Source organism: Phodopus roborovskii, unplaced genomic scaffold (assembly GCF_943737965.1).
Source record: "Phodopus roborovskii unplaced genomic scaffold, PHOROB, whole genome shotgun sequence".
NCBI classification, from domain to species: domain Eukaryota; kingdom Metazoa; phylum Chordata; class Mammalia; order Rodentia; family Cricetidae; genus Phodopus; species Phodopus roborovskii.
This window is the reverse complement of record NW_026126416.1, coordinates 16136772-16157052: the sequence shown is the minus strand read 5'-3', so window position 1 is coordinate 16157052 and position 20281 is coordinate 16136772. Positions and strand designations below refer to the sequence as shown.

Below are 20281 nucleotides of genomic sequence, written 5' to 3'. Positions count from 1 at the left end.
TGAAGCAAATCGTTTTCATATTCAAGAATGGAATGTGTACTGATCTTACAAACAATTTCTAGCATTCTAGCATTCCTTGTGGAATAAAGGATGAAAGATGGAAAGCAGAAGTACAGCATACCTCACCTCATGTTCCTTTTTTATTTATATTTTAGTTTATTTTGTAATAAATTGTAGTGTATCCTCTCAAGGGCATTCATTGTTCATTATAAACCATTATATAAACGTTAAGAATACATTTTCAAGTTTACCTGAAAGCAATTACCTCTTTTAAGGACACTCAGCTAAGCTCTTTCCTAATATGTATAGGAAATTGCAAACAAAGTATGGTTCATAGTTAAGCGGAGGAGTTTCCTTTTGTATTTGTGGGGTTTTTTTTTTTGTTGTTGTTGTTGTTGTTGTTTTGTTTTTGCCAAGCTGTGACTGTTTATTAACTGACCAGATTACAAAAATACCACAGGCAGCACCTTAGTTCATCTGTCTAATAAGCCTGCTTATCTGGTCTTCCCTGTTGCCAGCATCGCCACCTTCCACAAAATGAGTGGTCTTTTTCTTCATCCCGCCCCATGGAGAAGACAGTTTGAAAGGTCACAGGAAGTTGTTGGCTTCCTTGAAGCATTTTCCCACTGTGTAGATCTCATGGATCAGATCCTCCATGCAGATAATGCCATATTTACCAAGAGATCGAGCAATCAAGGAATTGTCCGTCAAGGCAATTCTCTTCTTACTGATTTTGCCATAGCCACGCTTGTAGATGAGCTCATTTACTGACTTCAGGTTGGGGTACCCCCATTCAATGTATGGTTCCAAGATCCTCAGCATGTTAATTGAAGCCTTGTTGAGCTTAACAAAGGTGCCATTGAAGATCTGACAAAAATGGAGCAGCTGCAACACCTTGTGGACCTTTGCACTCACATCATTGATACTTCAGATTCAAATAATGAATGCCAGCAAGGGTTCTGCAGGCATGTAGAAGTTTCTGGCTTTCATTGCCATCCTAGCCATGCGAATCTCTTCCGGTACATCTGCCTGTATTCCCTGTGATAATGTTTGCCTTTTCATAGATGACCTTGTTCCGTGCCTTCCAGAGTGTCTTTGGTGCAAACTTTTTCCAAAAGTGCTTCACCTTCAGCTCTGCAAACTGCAAAATTCCCTCGCTTTTTTTTTTTTTTTTTTTTAACAGTTTCTGGCACAACAGGAACCTTCTTTTTCTTTTCCAGCTCAGCCTCCATAGCTCATTCCAGTGGGAGGGGAGGGGGAGAGCTGTATTTATGTGTTTTTATCTCATTTTTCTGTCACCAGAACTTCTGTTTCTTCTTTCCCACGTGAGAAATAAAGACTGTTTGTTGTTTTAAATACTATATAATTACTAATTTATATAGTATAAATACTATATAAATACTAATTTAATAGGCAACCACTTTGCCTATATCATCAGTATTAGTTTACAGAAAATGAAAATATATCACGAATATTGGAAATTATATTAATTCCCCATCAATGCTCAAGAAGCTTTCCTTTACCCAGATAAAATAAAAAACTACCATTAGACAAGACAAACCAACAGAAAGAAAAGAGTCCAAGATAAGAAGGCACAAGAATCAGTGACCCACTACTTGGCATACACAGGAATACCATAAAAAACTGAACTGAAAGCCATAATACATATGCAGAGAACCTGTTGGAGACCTATGCATGCTGCTTCAACCTTGTGTGCTCATATGAGCTCTGTTCATGTTGATTTATAGGGCCTTGTTTTCTTGGTGTCCTCTATTGCCTATGGTTCTTACATTCCTTCTTCTTTTTCTGAGAAGTTGGTTCCCAGAACTCTAAGGGGAGGAGCATCACGGAAAAACCTCATTTAGAGATGAGTGTTCCAAGATATCTTAACCTCTGAGTAGTGTCTGACTGTGGGTCTCGATATTTACTCACATCTGCTGAAGGAGGAAGAAGCATCTCTGATAATGGCTGAGCAAGAAACTGATCTATGAGTACAGTAGAAAGCCATTAGGAGTCATTTTAATGCTATGTTCTCTTAGTAGAAGAGTAGTATTTGGTTTTAACCTAAGTATATGAGCTATCTCAGATTTTTGGTCACCCAAGCAGTGTTGTGTATGGGTTCCATCTTGTGGAATGGGCCATACATCAAAGAAGATTTTAGTTGGTTGATGGGAGATGTCATTCTGTAAATATGTTTCTCATACTGGTTAATGAATAAAGCACTGTTGGCCAATAGGAAAGCAAGATAGATGGGACTAGGAGACAAGGAGGATTCGAGGAAGTAGTAGGGAGGAGTCAGCATGGAGAGACTGGGGAGAACAGAGGTCCCGGCCTACTCTCTGGTAAGATGAGACCACATGGAAATACTTAGATTAATAGAAATGGGTTAATAATTAAGACAAAGCTGGCCTATAAGAAACAAGTAACTGGCCAACAGCATTATATCAAATACAGAGTCTCTGTGTGATGATTGGGGCTGGCGTGGTGGTGGGACCAGACCGGCAGAGAAAAAATTAATTCCTTACATATGGCGTCACAACGTGGCTAATAAGAACTTCCACTTAAAATTTAACAAAATCTTTAAAAAAAAAAAAAGGATTTTAAAAACAAAACAACAAAGACAAACAAGGCTTCTTGCTAACAGCATTTTTCTGGGTTGGACTCTGTTTTGCGTGAGACAAAGATTTACGCAGCTCCTTGAAAGGGGGTGTTTCCTGACTCAGCATAAGCAGCAAAAAACTGCACGGCTTTTAAGAAACGCTGCTAACAATTTTCTGGTTATTGGTATCCCAATTCTGACACCAGATATTGATGTTTAATAAGGATCAGGAGAAACAAATAGGCCGAATAGATGTTTATTCAAGGAGAAATAACTCACAACATAGATAGATGAACACCAGGAGGTTCCTAGTCCCAAGGGTGACTCCAGAAATGTTCCTGTCCCTGTGCTACAAAAAAGAGAGCTCTCCGAGGCTCCTCCTCAGCCTTTGTTCCCCCAGGTCATGTAGAGCTCTGTCTCCACCCCCCATGGGAATAGTCTATGCCACAGATGCAGACAAGGTGAATATCTCACTATAATTCCCCTTTTAGTCTAAAGAAAAGATTTGGGCTAGATACACAAACTATATACAATTTAGTGCATAACAAGTGTGCTCTAAGAAAAGGAAAATCGAGAACATACAAACTTAAGACCTAACTATCTAGTCCTAGGGTGAAGTCGAAACGGGGTTTACAATAGAGTTGTCCTAAGCTGGAAAGCTTAAGTCTAGTACCTAATATATCTAACTAGGAAGAGAGAATAATAGTTGTGATAGTTTAATCTTCAACCTCATCAAAGACCTGAGAAGTAAAATAATAATACTAGAGTAGGCGGGAAGTGCCGATGGGCAACTTCCAAAATGTGCAGCAAGGACAGAAACAGCATGCTACCTGGACAGTCACCCAAGGTCTCACAGTAACGTTGGTACAGCCAGTTTTGGCTAGGGCCTAGAGTACCTGACAGACAACAACAAAGCAGGGATGTAAAAAGGCTGTTTTAACCTGACTTGGCACGGTTCAGCAGTCTTCTATGTTTGTCTCCAGCAACCATATAGGACCGCACGTCCAAATCAGTGGTCGAGGTGGGGGCAGTTCTTTGCCCAAGAGGCCATTAGCCGAAGCGAGGATGAACTCCAGAAGGAGCAACAACAGTGTCCAACATATTTTTGGGAAAGTTCACAGTGCTATCAGGAGCAATAGTGTCTCACGTCAATGGAGTACTAGTATTAAAACATTTAAATGCCATGTTCTGCATGTCTATGAAGTGATTGAAGGATAAGCATCTATGTCTGACTAATCTCATAGTTGAAAGAAACATGGGTGAAGATAATCTGCAATACTCAGGAACTTAACTTAAAAAACTGATTAAAACTTCCTTGAGTAAAGCAGGGATAAAAACCTAAACAATATAACTATGTACACATATATAGAGAGAGTAGAAATGTCTAGACAAGAGGTAGAACTATAAAGGGCAGCAAGATAAATATCCCCAATTGTATCAATTTACAAAATGTCTTGAATACAAGAAAAAATATACATATAGAATGTGGTAAGAATAATGTGCATAAAATATCGTAAGTGGAAAGATTTCACACAATGTGACAAAATATAATATGCAATTCTTCTGGAAAGGGAATATAAACTTAATTTTACATAGCTTACCACAAATAAGAGTATATAACAATGAAAGCTGTATAATACTATTATCTCACTCTTACTAAATAATTCATGAGAAGATAGGCTAATCTACCTATATCCCATCTAAACCATACCTTTCCCAACCATACCCTATTCCTGTCTAGAAGATAATCCCGAGTTTAAGGATCACATTCTATACCCAACCCTAAGTAACTAAAACCAACCCAAAGAAGATGAATATTAATCCCAAATTCCAAGAGTAGGGAAAGGGAGCATCCCTTCCTGCTGAAATGGGACAATGATTGTTTTATGGGATCCTGTAGGAAGAAAATTTTTAGCAACCAAATTTCTCAACAGAAATGGCTGACATATGTAGCTAGTCACTGTGTGGCAGAAAATGCTTGACTGTAGTTCTATTTCAAACTCTGGCCAGGGTTTAATAAGGTGCACCATTACAGCTAGCTAGTAATGAGTTGTCTCAAACAAAACAGTCTCAAACTGGTTTCAGGGTGATGTTTGTAGTTCAGATGCATCAGGTTGAGTCAAGTGGAAATGATGATGTGGGGTCCCATCTTCTTTCTGGAAAGTTCAAAGATTGCTGTTAGGAATTGTTATTATTCCTTGTGTAAAACTTAAATATCAATATTAAAGTAAAATTTTCAAGTTTTAAGGTGTGCATTAGGGAAAGGCAACAATAAGCATTAAAATGTATATGAGGAAACTAGGATTTCAGAGAGAAAACTGTGTATAAGCAAATGAGTCCCCAGATTTTGTTTTCTTCTGCCTTATACCAATTGGCTTTTTGATTTAAGACAGAAACCATGAATTTAATCTTAACAACATGCTTGAATTTAGAGAAGGAAAGCCAAAACCAACTCCAAAGCCAGCATTGGTTTACATGATTTGGGACTAGAGGAATACTAGATAGTAAATGTCTGATGTCAAGATAAGAGAGAAATAGATTTCTGTATGGAAATAGTTTACTAGAATTAAATATTTTTCCATAAACCAGATTCCTCTTCATTAAGTGATTGTTTCTGGGGAGCTATCTTCTCTTCTGTAGGTACCTACATGTTCAGTGTCTTTTGGCTGTTTGAAGATAGGTGTTCTCTTTTCCTGTAAGAACAAGAACAAAAGACTTCCCCTACCTTTGAGAGGTCTCTGCATATCTCATAGGACCTAATTTGTTGGGTGAATTGTCATTTCTCATCATTAAGGTGTTTGTTTTGTTCAAGTCAGATCTTGATTAACATAGATGGTATCCATAGATTTTTTTTCTCCTGTAGATACAAATGAGAAACCCCTACCCCAAGGTAACACATATCCTATAAAGATTTACAGTAAAGACAGATTCACATTAAGACAAACCACTAAAGGTTTACATTGTGTTCTAAAATATATGTAGGCTTGGGAAAGAAGAGAAATAAAATGGTTTTAAAAAGACAGGGAGGAGCTGGGTGTGGTGGCACACTCCTTTAATCCCAGCACTCGGGAGACAGAGGCAAGCAGATCTCTGAGATTGCTAAGTAAACCTGGTATGCACAGTGAATTCCAGGACAGATAAAAGTTACATAGAGAAACCCTGTCTCAAAAAATGAAAAACTAAAAAGTAAAAAAAAAAAAAAAAAAAAATGTAATAAAAAAGCCACGTAAAAATGGAATCTGGATACTGTAAAGTATTATATTGTCTTCGTATCATTTGACTGCTGAGGAAATAACAACTGTTAAAACAAATGCTGCTGGATCAGTCCAATTTATATATTTTAAAAATACTTTGACTTCAAAATTTAAGTCCAATGACAAGTTACTGGGGAAAAGGATTTCTAATTTTTTTTTTCCACAGAAAATAAAAAGCTATGGATTCCTTCCAGACTAATGTGCTTTGGTCAAGCCTGACCACCTGAAACAGCGTCCCAGGTGATCCAACATTCAAAACAGCTGGGACAAGCCAGCCTTGCAGACTACAGCCAGGATTTCCTCATCTTCTTAGGATCCCCATGATAGCACCCCCCTACCAACAGGAAGAAGTTTGGAAAGAATGATGCCCAAATTCCCAAATAATGTTTATAAGTGTTTGTTTTCATTTAAATGGGGTTAGTTATAAATGGTTAATGACCACAACAAATCCCTTTTTAAAGGTAAAAAAGGGGAATATGGTATAGATATGAATACTTTGTTTTGGAATGGATTTTCATTTATTGATATAATTTAAGGTCAATTTTGTGACATGTATATTTCTCCTCTTGTTCAGGCATTGTGTTTATATAGCTCATTTAAAAATAATGTATAACATAGTACAGATTATAGATAATTACCTATGATAGTCAAAACTTAGAGTTTTGTTAGCTATGTTTTCAAGATACACAGAGATGTATTTTAGATAAATAGGCATTCTTCAAACGTTTCAAAGACCTACAGAATATGGCATTTAAATGGCTTCGGGTTGTTCTTAACAGTGAGGTACAACTGCTCCTGCCAATACCACCTGCATTAGAAAGGAAGATGGGCATCAAAGAAACGCGTTATGAAGTTTACTTCTAATATGGCAAGACTAGCCAATTGGACAAGATACTACTCTTGTCTGGACTGTTTGACTTTATGCTGTATAAACTTGAGATACAGGACCCACAGAAAATTGACTGCTGATACAAGATGGATATTCCTACAGGATTCCTGCTTCATGAAAGAGTCTGCCAGACAGTCTGCAGGACATGGAGAAAAGTGACTGACAAACTGCCAATGCAGGTGAACAGTTTAAAGTTTCCTACTTTGCTGAGGAGTCTGCCAGACACACTATGGCTTATGGGCTGAAGATGGAAGATTACAAAAGAACTTCTGGTGACTGACCAGGCAGTGAGTTGTTTCTGTCATTTCTAGAGCTTATATACTATCCTTCTGTGCTCTTTGAAGGAGTTGAAGACATATAGTTTTGGTTATAGTTTTCCTTAGTTAGGATTGAAGATAAGTTACATATAGGACTTTAGACTCACAAAGATAAAATAGATGATGAAATATTTTCTTAAATCTTACTAAATGTTAATGGACTAAATATTATTAACTGTGGTTCTTATTTGATAACTGTTGTGTGATATATTTTGCTATGTTATGGTTAAAACCCTTCTTTTTATTTAGACAGAAAAGAGGAGATGATGGGAGATGTCATTCTGTAAATATGTTTCTCATACTGGTTAATGAATAAAGCACTGTTGGCTAATAGGAAAGCAAGATAAGTGGGACTAGAAGACAAGGAGGAAGTAGTAGGAAGGAGTCAGCATTGAGAGACTGGAGAGAACAGAGGTCCCGGCCCACTCTCCGGTAAGATGAGACCACGTGGAAATACTTAGATTAATAGAAATGGGTTAATAATTAAGACAGAGCTAGCCGATAAACAAGTAACTGGCCAACAGCATTATATCAAATACAGAGTCTCTGTGTGATGATTGGGGCTGGCGTGGTGGTGGGACCAGATCGGCATAGAAAAATTTTACTCCTAACAGTTGGTTACTGGCACAAGCCTTGTGCCACCATTGCCTTAGCATATCTGTAGGCAGAACACCATTATTAATCAAAGGTTTTGTTTGTGGCATGGTTGGTGAATTTGTTTCTTTTTTAGTATCACAGAGAGTACCTTCCTCTTCCAAAGACACCAGAACATAGGGGTGAAGGCTCTATGTAGACACCAATTCAAATTCTCCATGTTCAATGGGTCTTCAGCAATTGGGCATTGCAGCCAGTTTTTGGAGAACAACCTGTTGTCTTGAAAAAGACCTGGGTAATTTGGAGATTCCCATTGGACCTCTTTGACCAACAACTCATTCAGATGTAAACCAGTCCCTCTACTAGAAGGTTTATTTGCTGTCAAGAGATGACCAATTTTTTTTATTTCATTGTGTGTGTGTGTGTGTGTGTGTGTGTGTGTGTGTGTGTGTGTGTGCAATCCGTGCATGTCAGGGCCCATGTGTCGAGACAAGAAGATAGATAACTTTAACTTTCAGGAGTCACCCCTGTCCTTTCATTGTGGGTTCTGGGCATTGAACTAAACTCATCAAAAGGTGCTGCAAGCACTGTTATCTGCTGAGCCACCTCACTGACCCAGTAATTTTATTTTTAATGACATAAAATATAATCTAAATTGAACAACCCACTGATGAATGACAAAAATGGATGACTTATATGGGTTTTCCTTTGTTCTGTGTTAGCATTCTGATCTCTATAGCTCATTTTATGTCATAACATTTTCCTTCTCTTTCACTGTCATTCAGAATTTTAAAAAGACTATTTCTATATGTCTGAGTCTTTTACACACATTTTAGACTTTTTGTAGTGTGTGTATTCTTTATGATTTTGATACTTCACAAACATTTCCATATACTCAGTTACATTCAGCAAATCAGCTCTAATTACTTTTATCAATATGAAGAAGACATAGCTTTCACACAGACTAGGAAAACAGTTACAGTTTAAGAGTATTACAAAATTATTTTTCCTTATTCCTTAGTAAAGTTTCCCAAGACAGAAGCAGGAAGGAAACTATTGGTCAAAAGAATGTGAAGGGCGGCATACCAATGCAAGTACTCTATTTTACTAAAGTAAAAATACCTCTTCAGAGAAACAGTTATAAAAAAGGAGTCCTAGTAATGGCACTGATATATTAATTTAAGAATTTTCTATAAATATGCATCTTTTAGGAGAAACTAAGTTTTGACTAATAATAAAGAATTCATGTAAACTCATTTTATACTTTAATTTGTGTTGGTATGATTCATGATATATATCAATATATATCACATGCAACTCTTTTTTTTTTTTTCTGGATTTTCAGATAGAAATAACCTAATACTAAAGCAAGTTGATTCTTACCAAAGCCTCCAAATGTGTTTCTTTCTTTCTTCTTGGACACTATTTTTGGCAGATGATACTGAAAACAAGAACACACTTGGCCACCTGGGTACTCTTCCCTTTGCTCCTATTAATGATAAAGCATTTTCTTGCTGCAAAGATTGAGTCTGAAGTTGTCATTTAATTGACAATGTAAACATTTTGAATATAAACAAGAACATGAGTGGGGGAAAATGCCCTCAAGAAGCATATTGCATTTATCCTCCCAGGAGGAGGCCATCTCTTTTCAGAAGGGAAGGTGCTGAGGCTGATGAACACACTGCTCTTTTCAAGCTGATGGCTTCTAAATGGAGCTCAGCACAACAGATCCTGGCAGTTGTATTTCCCTTTCAAGACAGCAAGGAAATCTTTATCAGTTTCTTTTGTTTGTCTGTTCACAGCTACTTTATTTTGATCACACCTTTCTATTCAAAACTTGTATCATTACTTGCTATGGTTAAGTCTTTCCTCTCCTACCCTCAATTCCATCATACTATTACTTCACACCTTAGTTACTTTCTTAAGGTGTGTGTGTGTGTGTGTGTGTGTGTGTGTGTGTGTGTGTGTGTGTGTGTGTGTGTGTAGAAGGGAAAAGGAAAGGAAGCCTCCTCTGTGTTTAAGTAGTGGCAAGTTTAACAGTGTTTTCAAGGTCACACTCTTTGCTCCCCTTAGGATACAGATTGAAGACATTCTGCATTTGTGAAATGCTGCATCCACAAAAAAGAAACAGTGTCCAAAAGGAAACTACCTTATTTGTCTAAAATCTTGATTAGTTTGAAATGTCTGCCGTTGGCAGTTTGAAAGATGTTACCAATAAATGAAAAGTTACAGGCTCTATTCTGAAACATGCCTGCAGCCCAGAACTTTTAATATTTATAGGGCATGACCTCCAACTGTCAATGATTGCTTATTTTCCACAAAGCTATTCTGGGGCAAATGTCAGTTGCCGGAGGAGCCAAGAACACATTAGGCTTTGGATTCAATATTGTACTTGCAACAGAAGGAGAATTTCACCTGGATGGAAACAGCCATTACTTTGACCAGCAATGGACCACTTGGGCTTTGTCAAGAAGTAGTGATGATACCAGGGTTTTATAACCTTCCAAGTATCAGAACTTTTTCCATTCAAAAGAACAGCTCTGTCATTTATAAAAGTGGCATTTTGGGAACATAAAAACCCAAACATTATGACTATATAAATAGCTGGGCAAAATAAACATGAAGAGGGAAAGTGTTCATGAAGAATATTTTTCAGGTCCCCAGTAATGTAACTTCTTTGTTTAAAATGGAAGAATGTTCATATTTGAAGAAAATACCCAGATTTTTAAAAATGAAGAATGACCTATAAAGGGATAGATATTTTTATTAAAACCAAACACAAAATATCTGGGTCTATAGCAAATATCTTAACAAAATATAAGATATAAAAATCACTATAAATTCCCAGAGTCCTTACTCTCAGGACTTCATGGATATTTTGAGTTTATTCTGCCCAGAGCTTAAAAAAATGCATATTTTATGAAAGGGAAGACTCTCATAATAATATACTTCAGTAGTTCTAAACTGAAGGTGAGATAAAGGAAGTCCATGAATGCCTGAATAAAGAATGACAAATATTTATTTGGGGAGCACTCACATGATAATGATAAATAACCACTGTGGTCTTTTGCCGCTGGACATGCAGGGTCTGCAAACCAGAATCCTGAGAACATAACTCAAGAGGGAACCCAAATGAGCCTCTCCTCTTCCTTATAAAGGGTCATGTCCACACAATGAAGCCACAACCTGAGATGTGGCCATTACCTCGTCTATTGATGAAGCAAGATGCCACTACATTTTCCCTTTTCATTTAAATTAGAGTGTTTTTTAACATGATATAAAAACTATATACAATGATAACAAATATTAAGCATAGTCCAGGAGAAAGAAAGGTAAAAACATACATAAGTTTAAAGTTACAACCAGTGAGAGCATCATTAAGTAGGAAACATACTCTAAATGTCCAGGCCAAGGGCAATGGACTAAAACAGTGATTACTCCAATAGCTGTCTTATCCTGGAAAGTCTAAATCTTGTGCCTAATATGGTCTAGTGAAGATAAGAGAAAATATTACCTGCGACTATCTAGTCTTTAACCTCATCAAAGACCTGAGAAGGAAAAAAGATATTACTAGAGTAAGCGGGAAGTACAAACAGTGAGCTTCATAAAGGTAAGAAGTGACAGAAATAGTTGGCTACCTGGACAGCCACCCAAAATATCACAGTAACATCAAGGCAACCGACTTTGGCTAAAACCTAAAGTATCTGACAGACCATTATGAGGAGCAGGAAAATTTGAAAGACTGCCCTACCCTGTCTTGGCAAGATCTAGCCATTTCTTTTTGCTTATATCTTGCTTGTCCAGTTAGAACAGGATGTTCATTGTTAGGAGTCAAGCCAAGGGCAGATCTTTGTCCAAAAGGCCAGTTTTGGCAAGAAGAAAACAAACTCCAACTGGACTGTTCCCAATGCCCATCATACTCTCAGGAATAGCTCAGTGCTGCCAGGAACAATTGTGTCACATTCAACAGAGCTCTAACAGAGCTCTAAATTAGTAAAAACATTTAAATGCTATATTCTGTAGGTCTTTGAAGATCATATATCTATGCTGAGTACATCTCTGAGCATTCAGAGAACCTGACTAACATAACTAGGTATAAGAACCATAGGTGACTATAATCTGTGACTCTCAAAAATATGTATTGCTTACTGACTGAAACTTTTCATATACAAAATAAACAATCTTTAAACAGATGCACAGCATGGGGACAATGACCTCAAAATTGTAACTATATACATATATTTGTAAACATCTTGATCAGAGATAGAACTGTAGGGTGAAAAATGATAAAAATATCCTAAATTATATCAATATACAAAATATCTTAAGAATATGTAGAAGCATACATACATATATACAAAATGATAAAAATAATTTTACATTTATGTGCAAAAACATTGTAAACAGAAAGAGGAACCTACACAGCATAACAAATATAATTTCAAGTTTAAACAATATACAAGTTATCTAAGACAGATATCCAAAATTAATTTTTCATAAGTATCAATATACAAGAATCTATAGCAATGTAAATTGTCTATAGCTAATGCTTGCTAAAATAGTTCACAAGAAGATATACTAGTCTATGTATTTCCCATCCCATCTGTTCTCCTCTATTCTTTTCCAAAAGAGATTCCTGAGTCTGAACTTCATATTCAAACCCCAATCCTACACAACTTATAACCCACCCTAAACAGGTGACAATTATTCATAACCTTGGGGAAACAAAACAAAACAAAAAGAACATCTAAGCCAACTGTAGGAAAAGGGGCATTGTTTTTCTTAGACTTACTTCTGGCTGTCATTCATGAGGGCAAAGGTGACTCTAAGGGATCCTGTAAAAAAAAACAAACAAACAAACAAACAAACAAAAAAAAAACCGAATGGAATGGTTAAGTCTCAAGAAGACTACTAACACTTATAGCTGGTCTCTAAGTAGCAGGTGAGGCTTTTCTAAAGGTTTTTTGTTTGTTTTTTGTTTTCTTTTTTATTGTGTTTTGTTTTGTTTGTTTGTTTGTTTTGGTTTTTGGCTTTTCAAGATAGGGTGTCTCTGTATTGTTTTGGAGCATGTCCTGGAACTCAGTCTGTAGACCAGGCTGGCCTTGAACTCCTGCCCCTGCCTCCCAAGTGCTGGGATTAAAGGCATGTGACACCAATGCCTGGCTCTGAAGTTCTTAAGTTCTGGCCAGAGTGTTGTAAGAAAGTGGACCACCTTAGTTAGCTAATCTGGAATTGTCTAGAGCAGTTTTAGTCCAAAACCAAGCCTTGAATGACACTTAATGGTTCAAAGACATCATTTTGAACCAAGAAGAATCAATATTGTGGGGCCCCATCTTTCATTCTGGAGACTTCAGAGACTGCTGTTAGAAAATTTTATTATTCATTGGGGAAGACTTAAACACTAATATCAAAACAGAAAGTTTAGATTTTAATAGATATGCATACAAGGTTAGGTACCAATATAGACAAAAATATGTGGTGGGGGATAGGATTTGGGGGAGATAACAGAAATAATAGAATTCATCATGTTGTGGTGAGCCCCAACCATAAAATTATCTATGTTGCTACTTCATAACCCTAATTTTGTTATTGTTATGAATCATAATGTAAATATCTGATATGCTGGATACCTGATATGCAACTCCTGTGAAAGGGTCCTTAGATCCCCCAAATGGACTGAGACCCTTAGTCACATTGAGGACTGCTGGTATAGTTCCTTCCTTAGCAAATTAGGACTAGATTGATGAGCATGGGAAATATAAATAAGCAGTTGGCAATTTAGTTCCATGTGGATTGTGGACTTTGCTGAACCCTACAATGAGAGGCAGCACTACAATTACAGTTCTGTTTTCCCCAAAACATGAGTTAGTCTTATTTCCAGGGCAACAGTGTTGAGATGCAAGACCCTTGGGAGGTGATAGGAATCTTCATGAGAAGATTAAGGCTGATTACAAAAAAGCTTGAGGCTGCAGCTCAGTCTCTTACTTTTTTATTACTATGCTGTCCCAATCCTTTGCCTTCTACCATGAGTTGAAAGAGAAGAAGGATGTAGCATGTCAGCCTCAGACTTTCTACCCTCTTGAACTGTGAGAAATCCAGTTATTTTCCTATTAAATTGTGTAGCTTTGGCACACCGTTACAGCAAGATAAAATGTTATTTTGATCATACAACAAATGTTGATATTGAAATGGGAACTTTCATTCAACAAGTGCTTAGTAAGAGCCTACAATGTGCCCAGCTGCTTGAGCCATACAGGATATACCAATGCTTACAGTGGTTCAAAGATCTTTGTACTCATTAGGTTATATTGCAGGTAAGGGGTGGGCAATAGTTGAACAAATAAGTTATAAGGAAAACAAATTGTTAGCTGAGGTTGGGAAACAATTTTAAAAGGTGATATTTGAAGAAAAAAAATGACAAAGATAAGAGAGACAGCTGTTAACAGAAGTTTCTGTCCCATCTGGTCCTATGGCTGTTTAATCCCAAGTAAACACAAAAGGCTTATTTTAATTATAAACTGTTTGGCCTATGGCTCAGACTCCTTATTGGCTATTGCTCTCTTAATCATTAACCTGTTTCTATTAATCTGTATAAGTCCATGTGATCTTGGCTCACTGGTGATGCCAGGCTTCTTTCTTCCTCGGCAGCTACATGGCATCTTTCTCCCAACTCACTCTCTTTGTTCCTCTTCCCAGCATTCTCCTACTCTCATAGCCTCACCTAAACTTCCTAACTGGCTCCATCCTGCCTGTCCATTGCCTGAAACAGCTTTATTCATCAATCAATAAAGGAAACACATATTTACAGCATACAAAAGGACATCCCCCATGCAACAGCCAGACAGGTGAATTAAATAATAGTGGCGGGGGAAGAAGGAGGTTGCATGAATGTAGTCAGTGTGTTTGAGGAGGAGCCCGGAGGCCTGTGTGCTGGAACTGAACTGAGTGAGGGAGCGGCTTCAGAAAACACAATAGAAAGAAAATGGAGCATTTTATAGAAGCTTTCCCAGCTATTTTCTAACTCCCTTTGCCTAACTTAAACTTTGAAAAGTTTCTGTAGTTAACATTGAGGTACATTAAGACTAGAGTACAGGTGACCAGTTACTAGGTATTTCCAACAATCCAGACAAGAAAATGGGACCAAGGCCTGCGTAACAATAGCACAGGTCAAGGGAAAGGGTCAGAGTCTGACTAGGCTTTCAATGCTGAAATACAGAATTCATCTCCCAATTGAAAGAAAGCAGGAATGAAAACAGCCAAGTCAAGAACACCTGAAAGACTTTCCACCTAGGCAGCTGGAAGGAAGCTGCTGATGTTAACCGAGATATAACTAGCTGTGCAAAGGGCAGTTCTGAGAAGAAAACAGCTGTCAAATCACAGCTACACAGAGTCTGGGATGTCCTAAACATCCAAGTAGAGAAAGTAGCAATCTGGCAAAAAAAAATCTCAGGTATCTCAGGTGTATGATTTAACCCACATCTATGAGCAGAATGGGTACTGAAATGCAGAGACAAAACTATTTTAAGTGTCTCAGCTACCAACTCTTACAGATGGGCTGGGAAATGTAGAAAAGCTGAGATTTTAATAGCACCTCTTCCGTGTGTGAGCTGGGCTAGCCTTTGCTAATTTGTTTTCAGTAAGCTTTCATAAACCCATTAATAAAATGTGATATCTGGATTTGAGTTCTCGCAAAGCAGAGCTTGAGATGTTGAAGATGAGAGAGCAACTTACTGAGAAAACAGAACTGAGCCATGAAGATAGTAAGAAGAGTGAAGCTTTCATCCAGACATGATGTGCATCTCTGCAGCTAGAGTGAACAGAGTTTGTCTCATCTGGATACAAAGGACCTCATATCATATCACACACGGTCACAATAGATACCACCCAGATCACTGTGAATATTAGGGAGGTAGAGGAATTAGCATTACAGCCCTTCATGAAAGTTTGTGGACTTCCCTCTTTACAAATTTCACATTTAAGAGGTTTGTTCCCTCTCCCTCTCCCCCATCTCTCTCTGTGGTGTGTGTGTGTGTGTGTGTGTGTGTGTGTGTGTGTGTGTACATTAGGTCCATATGTATAAGTTGGTGTACAGACATGCAGAGGTCATAGGAAGATATAGTTTGCCTTCACTGTCCTTATGACTTTTAAATTGCATTTATTTATTTGTTTACTGTATGTAGTGGGGGCACATGCCTGTGGAGGTCAGAGAACAACTTGCAGGACTTGGTTCTCTCTCCTTCCACTGTGTAAATCCCAGGGATTGAATTCAATTTGTCAGGTGGGTAATCTCACTGGCCCCTCTCTACTTTGGTTTTTAAATTAGGGGCCCCTCGTAAATTTTAATCTCATCTTTTCAGCTCAACTGCATAGCATGTGGATTTCTGGGGTCTGCCTCTGTCTATTCCTGGGATTACAGCCATCTATGACCATAGCCAACTTTTAAGAAGGTACTAGGGATTCAAATTGAGGTCCTCTTTCTTTGATATTAGGTGCCCTTACCCACTGAGTCATCTCTCCTGGGCCTCTTTTTCTCTTGATCAATAAATGGTTTCCTGGGTTCACTACTGATATATATATGTGTGTGTGTGTGTGTGTGTGTGTGCGTGTGTGTGTTATATATTATATATATATATTATAATATATGGTATTACTTATTTTTACTTATTTTGTATATAGGATATATATTTATGTATACACACACACACACACACACACATATATATATATATATATATATATATTCTGAGTCAGAAAGATTCTATGTCTTGTTTATGCCAGTAAACAACTACAATCTTTCCAGCACAAATCATGGCAGAGACAGTTAACATTACTCATGCAGATACAATATGCTGCTTGTGGACTTAACAGATTTAATCAGGATCATACAGAGACAGGAGTGAATCCATAGCACATAAAAAAGACAGACAGACAGAAAAGAGAGACAGACAAAGGAAGAGAGAAATAAAAGCAAGGAAGGAAGGAAGAAAAGAAAGAAAGAAAGAAAGAAAGAAAGAAAGGAAGGAAGGAAGGAAGAAAGAAAGAAAGAAAGAAAGAAAGAAAGAAAGAAAGAAAGAAAATGCCCTTGGACGTATCATGTAACCAGATCAATAATCATCCATTCAGTCCACAAGAATCTATAAAATGAGGAACATCTAACTAGTGCAGGAGCACTCACTGAAGAATGACAAGTGATAAATTCCTGACTCTCCTCCTGGAGATTCAGTCTCCTTGCCTGATGCAGTTCAGTCAAATTGCAGTTAATCTAAATCCAGTTCTCTAGCTTTGAGAAGTTCTGTATTTTGCATTAAACCCTTCTGTATGCATCTCAAGCACTCTGTGACCAGCTGTATTAATATCTATGTAACCACCCACCAAGGCTCACTTTGTATCTTTATCAGATTTCTACTCTATCCCTTGGGATCTTCTTGAAACTTGAAGTACTTTTAACTCTTTTATTCTCACTTGCAATGTGTGTGTTTGTATATTGGTTTGTGTGTGTGTGTGTGTGTGTGTGTGTGTGTGTGTGTCGTAGTTGTATAATCTGAAAAATGGCATTATGCTAAAATGGGAAGAAAAGACTTGTATGTGATATTGGATATGCCTATCAAGCAAAATCAGCAATGTTTTTTGATTTTTTTTCAGTCATAACTTAATGTGCCTTGCATTTCATTGTTGTTCAACAAATGTTGACATTATGAAAAGACAAAAATGTGTCCATCTCTATTTCTGACATAGTACATCCATGAAAGAATGAGCCCTCAACCTGTGGGCTCTCTTGTATGTTCTAGTAATGTGTGCAAGATTTGAATTAGAGAATATTTAGTTAGTGCTCATTGCAAGAAAAAATTCATTGCTTTCATGGTATGTGTGGACCCCTCCATAACTTGTCCCAGAATATTGCTCACTGCTCCTATTGTGAGAGGAAAGAAGTAACTGACTTTGCTGTTTCATCAGCTTCAAAATAACAATTTAACATTTTTCTTAATGAGTAAAGATCTTAACAAAGTACTTAGAATGTAATAGGAGCTGTGTTGGGGAGCTGCTGAAGGATGAGTGAAAACTCCAAAATGAGATGTTCTGTGTGTGCAGAGCTGTACTGACTAGGAGAAAACAACACTGCACAGAATGAACTTCATACTCGGTACCATGTTCCATATGAAGCACTAGGATGGACACTTGAGAAACTCCACTCATAACCTTGAAGCTTAGAAAGATAAGGCTTGCCTGAATCCATACACTCATAAAACAGATCTCTGTAATTGCATGTAAATATTCCACAACATGCAATTGCACATGTTATTTCTAGACTGCTTCACTATCAGCCTCTCATGGACTTTGGGGTATTCATTGGCTACCTTTGTCAGATACAAACTGGATGTGAATTCAGATACCTTTGTGAGAAATTTAGTGGCTTCTCATTGCCCTTGTAAATGAGAGAAAAATCAGCCTTAGAGAAAGTACTGCAGAGCAGACAAATCAACTGTGAAGGAAAGGACATATGATAATTATTTTTAATAATGAGCAGTGAGTAATTATAGATCTCTTTCCTTCACTCAACTACTTTACAAACTTTTGAAAGCTGAGATGGTATAAGTCACTACGATAGCTACATGAATCTCCTTAAGTAAAAAGATAAAGGATATTTATATAAACTGTAATTTTTACTTCCAAAGTTAATGGACAATAAAAAGCCAGATGTCTAGAAAGCAAATAATGTCAGCAAGCTAGCCGTATCTTGTTTAGATGGCACCTGGGAAGTACTCTGGAAGAGATTGAACATGCAACATTTCTTGAACCCTAGGTTTGGGATTTATCACTTGAATTCCTTTCTATACATTAAAGTAAATCACAAAGCAGACAGTTATAGGACTATGAAATAATCTCCATTTCTCAAAAGAAGGAATTAAAAAGCTACTTGAAAGAACATGATTTGCAGAAGGGTGGAGAACTAGAAAGCTTTTGTGATGAATATGCGATATACATGTTCATGTGAATTTTTGTCTGCTTCCAGTCCAAATTATTTTGAAGATAAGGTGGTATATTGTCTTATTTTCCAACAGTAACAGATAATTTTATGCTAATATTTATTTTCTTTAACCTTTCAGCCTCTCTTTTCTTTGTATCTGCTACTGGCTGTTACATTTTGGTGTTCTTGTGCACATTACATAATCAGTGGTTCTTCTGAACTTAAACTTTCAAATAACTCAAAGTCTGGTCAGGTGATCAGAACAGTCATGCTTTGACAATAAGGTTCTTTCCAAAGATCTATCTCAGAAACTCAAATAAGAAGGAAATATGGCATTTATTTTCATCACCCACTATTCTAAACTACCTAACAGCAACTCCACCTATGAACCCTTGGAGGGCACATTGAAACCACATCAAAATCATATAGGGCAATCCAAAGAGAACAGAACTAAATTCTACAAGAATTAGAGAAAGAATTGACTTCTATGTGGCCTGATAAATAAAAGATCCAGAAATAGATATTGAGGTTCAAACATCAAGCTGAAAATCGGAGAAGCAAACAGCCAGCCATTTGCTCTTACCTCTACCTCAGCTCAGACCAAAGGAATGATCCTCAGACTGCTCCCTAATTCACTGCTCCTCAGGTTCACTCAGACTTCTAGAGACTCAATGTCTTCTTATTCTCAGTGTGTCTGGAGAATAAGTGCCTCTACTATGTGTAACTTTCAAATCCTGAGATTAAAGGCCTGAGCTCTGATTCACTCTCCAGTATCCTGGGGTGGCCTTGGTCACAGAACTCCATCTACCTCTTAATCCTGAGTCCTGGGATTAAAGGTGTGTATCACCATCTCCTAATCTCTATATCTTGAGGCTGACTTTGCTTTCTGAATCATCAGGCAAGTTTTAATAAATAATGAATAATTCTGGATAAGGAAACCAGGAATGTCTGTTGTCTTCTTTAGCCTCTCTTTCATAGATGTGATCTCCTGACTCAGTTTTAAAAGTTGAGTAGCACGTCCTCTAGTAAAGATAAAAGTGGGGGCATAACATTTTTACTTTTTAATGAGAATAATTCCTCACTTGAAGTCTGCAGAACCTTTCTTTATGCATTTAATATCTTAAATAAAGATCTCTGTCCTTTCCCTGACTGAGAAGAATACATTGTATAGATACATTAATGTCTCCCCCTCACATGGCAAAGATCAAGCCCAGCATCACAGTTTCAGGAAGATAATTACATTTCCAGTGGATAACGTAGTGCTCAGCAGAAAACACCTATATCACCCCAGCACTTGGTGAATAAAAATGTGCATATCTTATTCATAAAGGTCAACTAATTAGTACAGCTGAATTTTTCACAAAACAAAATTTAAAATCCAATTATTCTAAATGGTAAAAGGCTACTGGTTATATATTTAACATGCTGAATTATCCATCCAAGTATGGAAGAGTTGAGGGAGGGACAGAAAGAAGGGAGGGAGGAAGAAAAAATGAAATAAAGAAATTAAGGAATGCAGATGTAGAGTAATGGGAGAGGGAAGAAAGATTATCAGCACTGCTTCATTTGCAGACTCTCCAATGGGATCACCTTTACTAGTCCCCAATCAATTATGAATACCTAATTCTAATACCATAAAAAATAAACTACAGGGTATGAATA

General features: G+C 37.3%; 1 pseudogene; it reads right to left on the bottom strand.

Moving 5' to 3' along the window:
- Positions 1-407: 407 nt before the first annotated feature.
- On the bottom strand, positions 408-1861 carry LOC127221258 (60S ribosomal protein L7-like; annotated as a pseudogene).
- Between the last annotated feature and the right edge of the window lie 18420 nt (positions 1862-20281).